This window comes from Heptranchias perlo, chromosome 13, assembly GCF_035084215.1.
Source record: "Heptranchias perlo isolate sHepPer1 chromosome 13, sHepPer1.hap1, whole genome shotgun sequence".
Taxonomy (NCBI): domain Eukaryota; kingdom Metazoa; phylum Chordata; class Chondrichthyes; order Hexanchiformes; family Hexanchidae; genus Heptranchias; species Heptranchias perlo.
This window is the reverse complement of record NC_090337.1, coordinates 48,831,087-48,842,391: the sequence shown is the minus strand read 5'-3', so window position 1 is coordinate 48,842,391 and position 11,305 is coordinate 48,831,087.

Here is an 11,305-nt window from a genome sequence, read left to right as displayed (position 1 = left end):
AGATCTGCTTTAAAAACAGTTCTAAGAAACAGACGCTTTTTTATTTTTGATAAATAAGGCCTCGGGTTCTTTCTAGTGTCTTTCTGCTTTCCTCCTTCAGCTTTTCTTCTGTGGAAAATTAGTAGATTTAAAGACCTGACTATTGGAACTAAAAAACAAGTAAAAGTCTTAAAATTTTGTCTTATTTGTCTAGCAGTGAGATGGTTAATATACATATTTACTTTTGATGCACTGGTGGCAAAAGTACTGTTCTAGTTTAACAGTGAGCGATAGAGATCATTTACATCCAAAGTGCAATTAAGTTCAATTATAACTCTTAAGATCTCTGTTCACAGATATAAGTCTTCTCACTATACAGTATTATATGACCAGGTGATATGTTAAAAATTCAAACATGACAACCAATATGAACAAAAAGCAAAATACTGCAGATACTGGAAATCCAAAAGAAAACAGAAAGTGCTAGAAACACTCAACAGGTCAGATAGCAAGTAGAGAGAATGAACAAATCAACATTTCAAGTGTGAGAACTCTTTGTCAGAACTGGATGATATTACAAATGAGCCACATTTTAAAAGGAACAGGACAAGGAGAAGGGGGACAGGAAAAGAACACACATACAGGAAAAGAAATAGCATGACCTATAAACTGGTTGCGTGGAAAGCAAGAGATGGTTAACCAGCAGAAGTGGTATTGTAAGTATGAGCTAATAGGAGGCATAATGAGAGAAAGCAAAACAATAAAAGACGTTTGAGACATAGCAAATGTGTTAATAGCTAAAAGGATAGGGGATGGGCAGGTGAAAGAGAAGCATGAAAAACTGTCAAAGTAGGAGGAAAAAATGTAAGTCGTCAAGAAGGGTGCAGACCATTCCAGCAGTGCTGAGGGTGGGGATTTCCAAGGATAAATGACTCCAATACACCTGCAGTTTAAAAACTGCAAGTTTTTTTTCAGTTCAGTTCATTTCATTCTTGAGATTTGATCAGAGAGTGGGCTGGGTACGGGCGGGGTGTGGGGGGGGGTGTCTCCATAATGTGAAGCTTGCACTGTCCATTGGTACATCGTGATTGAAGTCCATTTGACACCAAGACAAAGGGCACGAGAGGTTGAGGATGGGCAGAATTGTCCAATCCAGAAAATTCTTTACTTTCAAAAAACCTTTTATTAAAAGGGTTAATTGCCCTTTCTTGGAAAGTAACCACAATTACGCATTACAGACTTTTCTTATATTTCTTTGAATTTAATACAGTAATATAGGAAATCAACACTATTTGCATTCTTTCACGCTTTGTCTTTCCATTTTCACGTAATTGTAAATACATTAAGGGGTAGTTTATCATTGGGCAGACCACCGACCTTCTGGGAGGCCCAGACCATTTTGAGGGGCGGGCTTAATTTTAAATAGAATCTGTGAGCTGTTGCCCCAAACCGGACTCTGGTTGGTGCATTGTCGAGCGGCCTGGAGGCCACTAGATTGGCATCAAGATATATCATAGAAAGGATGGGGGGGGGGTGGTGGTGTATCCGAGGCAACGGCCCAGATTATTTTTGTGGCGCCCCTGGGAGGCAGCGGCCCAGATTATTTTTGTGGCGCCCCTGGGAGGCAGCGTCCTAGATTATTTTTGTGGGGCCCTGAGGAGCATCCCTGCTCGTCCTGGTCCCACAAGAAGAATTTTTTTCACCTACCTTTGAGGGCCTCAACATTTTGGCCAACAGGTTCTACTGAGCGTAGCGTCAATAGTGGACACACAGTATGCCACAGAAATGCCTTTGGGGTCCTATTGATATTATGGGACCCTGATTTAAATGTATTCATGAGGCTGCCACCTGAGTTGGAGGGCCCTAACCGCCTACTAAACCAGTGGCAGGAATATGGAGGTGGGTTGGAAAACCAGTGGTAAGTCGACCACTTTGATTTTAACTCCTGTACTACCGGGTTTCCACCAGCTGGAGGGAGTCAAACTACCCCGTATAATTTTAATTGCTTTAGCCTGAGAAAATTCTTGTCCGTGCTTAATATTGATCCATTCTGAAAGGAATGGCTTTGTAGTTTGAGATTACAGTAGTTCGGTATATAGTTTACTGCAAATAGGTTAAATTCTCTAGTCTGATAGCTCTGCAAGAGCAGATTATGGATAAGGTTCAGCTTCAGATCATAGGGGACAAGGTCTGCTTACAAGCAGTGGTATGAAACTGTTTGGAGAGAATTTGTTCTGTAAAAACCAAACAATGTTGTAGAGACAATTTGGAGCCTTTCATATGTCTCTGGAAGTATTTGTAAATCTCCTGGGAAGGGTAAGTGGAAGAGGTAAGCTATGAATTAGGCATAACTAGATGTTCACATTTACAATCCTATGACTATTTGAACATGATGTATGTGAATTTTTATATTTAAATTTTTAAAAAAAGTCTTGCCAACAAAGATCTTTCCTCCTTATTTGTTTGCTCCAGTAGTATTAATTATAGGGAACTGCCCACAAGCCCTGGAGCAGCTCCTTTGCAAACAGAAGGATTGCGACTTCAGAACTACCTGTGGACCGCTCCAGTGCAGCTTGACCACAGGAAACCTGCTACAGACCCTCTGTTTGCAACAGAGCACCCCTAAGACCAATCCCATATCTGATGTCAACAGAGTAGCTTATTAGGTAGGATCTACCTAGGGGTCACCAGATTGACCTTAAAATTCATATTAAAAAAAAATATATGGGAGAGTGTCAATTTCTTGCACAAAACGTACTTTTCTCAATTTATACTAAACTTCTTCAAAGTAGAAATCTAGTGCTGCAGCAGATAAAGCTCCCATCATCCAAATATGCCAATTTGCCAACACAGTAACAGTTTCTAAAATGAGGTTTTCCCCAAACAAAACCTAAACTGTAATACTGTGAAAGTGCTTTGCTTGTTTTACATAGTATTTGGCATTAGGTGGTGCTGTTGTGTTTTACAATGATAGTAATACTAGCAACTTCATTGTTGGCATCGAGTCCTAAAGTTTTCAATCAACAAAAACAACTTACATTTATGTAGCGCCTTTTAACATAGGAAAACGTCCCAAGGAGCATAATCAGATAAAAATTGACACCACGCCAAAGAAGGATATATTAGAACAGGTGGCTAAAAGCTTGGTCAAAGAGAGGTTTTATTGAGGATCTTAAAGAAGGAGAGAGAAGTGGAGAGGCAGAGAGATTTAGGGAGGGAATTCCAGAGCTTAGGGCCTGTATAGTTGAAGGCATGACCGCCAATGGTGGGGCGAAGGGAGTGGGGGATGTACGAGGCCAGAGTTGGAGGAACGCCGAGTTCTTGGAGGGTTGTAGGACTGGTTGGGGGAGGCCCTGGAGAGATTTGAACACGAATATGAGTAATTTAAAATTGAGGCGTTGATGGTCTGGGAGCCAATGTAGGTCAGCAAGAACAGGAGTGATGGGTGACCGAAACTTGGTGCGGTTTAGGATACAGGCAGCAGAGTTTTGGATGAGCACAAGTTTATGGAGAGCGGAAGATGGGAAACCGGTCAGGAGAGCACTGCAATTGTCGGGTCTGGAGGTAACAAAAGCATGCCAATAACATCACGTTTAAATTACTTCCTGCTGAAGTTAACAGGTGTTATTCATAAGTGTTGCTGTAGTCAAATGTTCTGAGATTATGAGAGGGGTGCTACAAGTGAAAGTGAGTTCTTTTTCTGTTCAAAATACTGTATTTGCCTCAGGCAAGTAAACTACAAACAGCTAAAAGTAAAATTTATTTGTAAATATCACCCTTGGGTTCACTGAAATCATTTCAATATTTTGGGTTTGGAGGCTTTCTTGCCTCAATTTTTCCCACCATTTTATTACCAAGGTGCCTGAAGTTTTGATCTGAAAAATGCTTTTTTAAAAATTCCTAGTTGCCATTGAACCTTTGACACTGCATATGGCTTCTTTCCAAAAAAACTTGTTTTAACTTTGCTCCAAAAAGTTTTTAGTTCAGGAGCCAAATACTCCGATAAAATTATACAAAAGCATTCAGAGTTACCAAGGGTGTAAATTACTAGAGACTCGGGGTTCAAATCTACATTAATATTTTCAGAAATTAAGGGGTCAATTTTAACTTGGGGTTGGGAATTGGGGGCACAGGGTCCAAAGCGGACGGCGATCCATATACCCAGGGAGTGCGATGCCTGGAAGATTTTAACTCTCTGGCTTCATTTGAATACCCCGAAGCTGACACCCGCCTGAAGACGTCAAAAATGACGTCAACGCCAGCAGGCAAGAGTGGAAAGTCGTGGAAGGTCTGGCCGCCATCGGGGACCCACAGAAACGGTTCCTGGCAAGATAAGTGAAGAAAGGGAAGAATTGGGAATGACAGCAGTTTTGAGGGGGTGGTGTGGGTGGGGGTGGGGAGAGGAGAATCTTGTGCCAAGGGAGGCCCAAGGTATCCTTGCAGGGCCCGGGGGAACACTCCTGCACTTCCCAGTCCATAAGAATTTGATATAAAAATTATTTTTCCAAACTTACCTTGTCCACTTCTGGGCGCTCCGTGGACTCCCGCCATGGTTGAAATATCAGGGTTGGCCTCATGCAGGTCTTCTGAAAGCAGAAGTTAAAATGCTGTCGCACCGCTGATGACATCAACGGGCCGTGACTTCAAGATTTAAATTAGGCCACCGCCTGCCTGCATTGGGAACTTTGGTCAACTTCAAAGTCAGTGAAGATAAATGTAGCCGGGTGGGAAGTGGACTCGACCTGATTGTAACTCCTCTCACACACAATTCTCACTGGGCGAGTGGGGGTTAAAATTGACCCCATAGTTCTGTATGGGTCCCAATATTTTGAATAGTAAATACTGTATTTTAATGTACATTTGTCACATTTTTGGAACTGTTTAACTTTTTTTGCTCTAAGTAAGGATGCAGTTATACTACAGATACCGATGCAATACTGGTATCATCGGATATAGCTGGCCAGCTTGGGTTATACTGCTGATAGCACAAATGCTCTGAGCTCTGCAACAGGCTTGGAGAGTGCAGACAGTTGTGTGCTTTCTTATGACATTAAAAAAATTGGGAAAATAAGTTTCTAAATTTCCTAGTAGGTCCAATGGATTATTTGAGGATTTAAAGTGCACCTTTACAGTGCACAGGAGTTAGTGTACCCAGTGTGGACTCCAAACAGTGAGATGTAGCCTCCCATCTCTGCCTCTGGTGCCCTCAGGAACCTAACTGATGATTTGACTCTTGAGTTTTACTTCATCTTTTGCATTGATTTGCTTCTGATGCTGCTTCTCATCAACATGAAAGTAGCAGTATAACTGCAGTCTTAGATTCCAGGGGCATGATTTTGACCTGGAGCCGGGAAGAGAGCGGGTGGGTAGATTTTAGCTTGGGAAACCCGGAAGTGAAGTGAGTGCGTCGGAATCTGTGATCGCAACTCAAATGAAGGCAATTATTTTTGCTTCCGTGTTTCCTGCGAGACAGTCAGCCAGACTGACAGGCTGGCTGGCTGGCTAGCTGGCTGGTGGGAAGGTCAGGGATCAGAGGGAGGGAGGGAGGGAGGGAGGGAGAAAGAGATCATGGGCCGTGGAGGAGATCGTGGTGGGGGGGCCGGTCTGATGCCGGAAGGATAATGGTGGAGTGGGTTGGGGGGTTGTGGAGAAGATCGTGGGCCGGGAGGTGATCAAGTCATCAGCAGAGTCGGGTCATCGGGGGTCAGCAGAAGAGTCGGAGGTCGGGAGTCAGAAGAGTCGGAGATCGGAGGTGAGGAGAAGAGTCGTAGGTCTAGGGGGTTTGACATTGGTGGGGGCTGTGGGGGCATTGGCCGATCACTGCAGGTAAGCTTGTTGGGCCTGGAGGAAACACTCCTGCTCCTCCTGGTCCACAAGCAGTGCAATGAAGGCACTTACCTGATGAACCGGCCCTTCTTGCCTCCTTTCTCCTGGCGAGATTCAAAAGCCCCGGGAAAGCCATCCTGGAGGCGTTAAATTTTAAGGTGAGTAACATGAAATAGTTACAGTAGGTTTTTTTTATTATTTAAACAACATTAATTGCCCCGCTAGCAACACGCCTGCCAGCACTAATTGGGAACTCGACATCTGCTATTCAGTGGCACACGCACATCCAAACGCACCCACGTTAAATCCGGAAGTGGGCGCTTTGGAGCTGGGTTGCAGTCCCGATTACAAAAACGAGTATTTTTACCTTCCACCTAACTCCAACTCACCTGTTCTTGGGGGTTAAAATCCGCCCCCCCCCCACCAAGGCTTAGAGTATGAAAGATGTGGGTATTTTATTTCCTTTGATTCATTTTATTAAATATGCTGTACATTGCTGAAATGTTCAGTGTGATCTCTTCGCTTTCAGTTAAGTGAAAGAAAGAGACACTTTTCAGTGCTCAAAGCCTACGTTACAAACATAGTTAATATTTGGAGCTGATGTAAATTACCCATTTCCTGGACATTTCTGACCTGTTCAATGTTTGATATTATTTGATTTGATATGGCTACATTATCATGTTGCAATTCATATTCATTGTACCATCTATTAATAAAACTCTTTCTATCTCAGGGTCTTAAAACTGCTAAATTTCTTAACTTTAAGTCGACCCTTCTTCCTTTTAATCTACCAGCTTTCACAACTAAAGCTTGGTATGACCTACTTAGCCTTCTCTCCCACTTTTTTCAATCTAGATGGTATCCTGCACTGTGGTCCTTAACCCTTCATCTAGGCTTCCCAATTTTGAAACAAAAGAGATTTATGAAAGATGTTTAATATATTTTATTTATATGTTTTGTGTGTGCATTATATCATCTCCTTTGGCATTGCACATAGTAAGTCGGAGAATGTGGTCTCTCTCTTGCCTGCCTTTGCTGTCTTTATGTTGCAGTTTCTCTCTCTGTCTTTCTTCTTCTGCTTCTGTGTCTCTTTTTCTCTTCATCTCTGCTTCTCTCTCCCTGACTCTCTCTGCTTCTTTCTGTGACCTTTTCTGCTTTTTTTGCTCTCTCCTTTTGGTTGGGAGGTGATGGGTAGTATGATGTTCTGTGGTGGGGAAAGGAGTCACTTAAGGCTGCAGGCTACATTTGGGGTGTGGTTGAAAGGAAAATGCAGACCTCAGTGGCTCCCTTCCCATCTCCACACCCAATCATTCATGCTTCTTCCTGCTCCCTTGATCCCATCATGACCCATACCCCTTCATCTTTCCATGAACCCCTCATCCCCTTACTCCCATTACCGACCCAGCCCCCATAACTCTCCTTTGCTCTGCTTCCACTCATCTCATACTTAACCCTCCATCTACTCCCCTGCTCCCATTTGTGCTCCGCCCTCCTCCCTTTCTTCCCCCTCTCTCTCACTCTGATGTTAGCAAACAGTAATGTGCAAGCGATAATTACCTTTTCTCTCTGTCAACAAAATACAGGTGAGATAATTGGTAGGAGTGTAATTACAGTGTGACAAGTTTACAAAGGCAGTTCCTATTATAAATGTGGATAAAGGAATTAATTATGGAGACAGTTGCCCACAATTTGAAGTGAGATTTGACTTGTCTTCTTACAAGAAAACTTGGAATGAGAAAAGGAGAAAAAATGTACAAAGTAAAGTGAAATGCATAAATTGTATTTGTGAGATGTAGAATTTGCTTGTAATTAGCCCACAGATTATCGTTTTATAAAACCTGCAGGAATGACATCAGATGGTTAATCTGCTTGTGTAAATGTCATTGTAGATCAAGGCTTGAAAAGCACTGACAGCTGGGACAACACCTGATTGAAACAAGAAAAAAAACACATCAAACTGAACCAGTGTACATCATAAACAAGAATTATTTCAAGGTTAAAAGATAACTGGTTTCAGATGACGTGCTTGCTCCTTACTCATAGCTTATAACATCATCTGAACCTCTCAATTAGATTACCACTATGCAATTGCCTTCTGCAATGTAGACAATGAAGCCATTGCACATCTCTTGGACTTATTATTGGATGGAGTATAACTCCAATTCAGTGTTGAGACAGATTTCAGTAGTGCACAGGTGGTCTTTTGGGCACCTTATAAATTTACTAAATTTGTATTGAGCCTTTTTAACGTTATGAGAAAGTTGACACTGCTGCTTGCACTCTCCTAACTTGATCATGAAGCAGAGCTTTGTAAACACGTGCAAGTAGACATGTAGAGCTCTTTCCCAGCACACGGCTGCATTTTACATTCTATGGCTACATTCCTTAGGCAGGTAGTGTAATATAATTGTAACCTAAAGTAATCCTTTCTTGGCACATGTTGTATACACATGACGGTGGCGGCATGGCTTCCTGCAGGAGGTCTCGCACTGCTTGACTTTAATGCGCTTGGGAGTCACATCAGGACCAGAATCTGGCATTGTACTTACATATTCCTTAAATTTTATATTCAAGAATTGCATTTGCACAATAAATTTGCACAGTAAAATAATTATCAGCTTACTTTCTTCTGAGCTACAGGTAATAATGATGTGATGTCTGAAAAATTACTCCATATTCACCGAACCTAACATAGGAACTTAGGAACAGGAGTAGGCCATTCAGCCCCTCGTGCCTGCTCCGCCATTTGATAAGATCATGGCTGATCTGTGATCTAACTCCAAATACCTGCCTTTGGCCCATATCCCTTAATACCTTTGATTGCCAAAAAGCCATCTATCTCAGATTTAAATTTAGCAATTGAGCTAGTATCAATTGCCGTTTGCGGAAGAGAGTTCCAAACTTCTACAACCCTTTGTGTGTAGAAATATTTTCTAATCTCGCTCCTGAAAGGTCTGGCTCTAATTTTTAGACTGTGCTCCCTATTCCTAAAATCCCCAACCAGCGGAAATAGTTTCTCTCTATCCACCCTATCTGTTCCCCTTAATATCTTATAAACTTCGATCAGATCACCCCTTAACCTTCGAAACTCCAGAGAATACAACCCCAATTTGTGTAATCTCTCCTCGTAACTTAACCCTTGAAGCCCGGGTATCATTCTAGTAAACCTACGCTGCACTCCCTCCAAGGCCAATATGTCCTTCCGAAGGTGCGGTGCCCAGAACTGCTCACAGTACTCCAGGTGCGGTCTAACCAGGGTTTTGTATAGCTGTAGCATAACTTCTGCCCCCTTGTACTCTAGTCCTCTAGATATAAAGGCCAACATTCCATTTGCCCTCTTGATTATTTTCTGCACCTGTTCATGACACGTCAATGATCTGTGTACCTGAACCCCTAAGTCCCTTTGGACATCCACAGTTTTTAACTTTTTACCATTTAGAAAGTACCCTGTTCTATCCTTTTTTGATCCAAAGTGGACAACCTCACATTTGTCTACATTGAATTCCATTTGCCACAGTTTTGCCCATTCACCTAATCTATCAATATCGCTTTGTAATTTTATGTTTTGATCTACACTGCTTACAATGCCACCAATGGAAACAAAGGCCAAAAGACTCCTAAATGTGGCATATTAAAAATAAAATCACAAACAATGAGAAAAGGTGCATATTAACAGAACAGTGGTATGGAATGGACTGTAATACACTGGAGGCAGGAGATTAATGTACTTATGAACTGCTGGAGCCTCTCTCTCGGTTTCAGTTTTTTTTATCAGAACCCCTTGAATTAGCCTTGTGATGCATTCTTGCATGGTATTTTTCCTACACATTTATTTTTAATACATTAAGTAGCATACAGATCCTCATAGTATCATAGCAGGTACTGCTGTAGGAGGAGGCCATTCAGCCCATCGTGCCTGTGCAGGCCCTTTGAAAAAGCTATTCAATTAGTCCCATTCCCCTGCTCTTTCCCCAATGAAATAGCTGGTGCAGCAATTCATCGTTAAAACATCATTTATTTCAATTAGTTATTGCCTCATAATTTGATATTAAAAAAGATATATATAATGTGTGTGTGTGTTCTACATCTAGTAGAGATGTGTTATTAATCTAAGTCCATCTAAATTAAACTTAATCAGTAAATGAATTTTTGAAGACACAAAATTTAAAGATGTTACAGATGATCAATTGTTTCTTAATATGATTCCAAAGTTTTCACCTTCACTACCCTAAGTGTGACCCAGCCAGTCAATAAATGGGAATCAGTAGTGTCATCAACCAAGGAATAATGGGTTTCCATTTATAGCAAATGTAACATTTTCTTTTCCTAAAACCTGTGTTTGTGTGATGGATTTTGGGAGATAAGCAATGAATCTGTTTTAAAATAAGTTTGATAACCGATTCTCGCTGGGAATTTTCTCTGGGGTTCTTTCAAGTGGCTGCCATAACGTTGGTGGAAGATCAGCGCAAACCCCATTTTTGTGTCTATTTGGGCTTTCCACAAGTTATGCCGGCTCGGGAGCATCCTCAAGAAAATTAACAGTGTGTATTTAATGGGACAGTTACCAATACAAAATGTGCAGTTTGTGATGAAGTGAGCACTGATGCAAGATGAGCAACATAACTGTACCAAGGCCACTTCAGTAGACCATTTTTGTCCAGCAGTTTGAGACTACCTCAAGGAGATGGTTTTGCATAGCTTCCACTGGTGCAAAGCTGAATTTTGAAACTTACAGGTGGGCTGCTGAGCCACATTTTTAACATAAAACTTTTACGTCTGCTATATTTATGGTAGAACAGAACTGAACATCCAATTAGTTTTTTCTAACATTTTAAAAAAAACATTCATGGATGTTGGACACCAGTGAATAGAGCTATTTTAAGTACATGTGCATAGCTGTGCTTCTCTCCATAAGAGAAGTGTCATGTTGGTACCAACAATATAACTGCACTATTAGCAGACTACATGAATTCAACATGTGGCATTAATTTGAGCAATTGGTGTTCACCAGGAACATTTTTACATTCCAAGCTCAATTGCAAAGTTTATGTACTCCTTGCTTGTGGGAGTTTGAGGTTTGGAGCTCAATTGTAGGTTGGGATTTTCTAAATCTATGCTTGCCAGCTATTATTTTCCTGTATATTAAAATGAATGGTGGGGGGTGGGGGAATCACTGGCTGTGAGCACATGAGTATAGAAAACCCCAGCTGTAATGTTTAGCTGCTTAACATGATGTGTCCCTTTAGGATCACTGTTCAGTATAGTCTATGGGTAAGTAGCCTAAATAGATCCTGAAATGGCTTAGATGCCAGTGAGTCTCATTGGAAGTTTCTTTACATTAGGAGTTGCTTAGTTCTTCGCCATGTTGTATCAACAGCCTCTCCATGTTTGGTTATCTCAAGATCAGAAAGAAATAACTTTTGAATATACTTTTTTTAAGTTTGGTCGTTGTGACTTCTTGTGGTTGATATTTTATATAACTTTTAAAAAAAAAAGTATA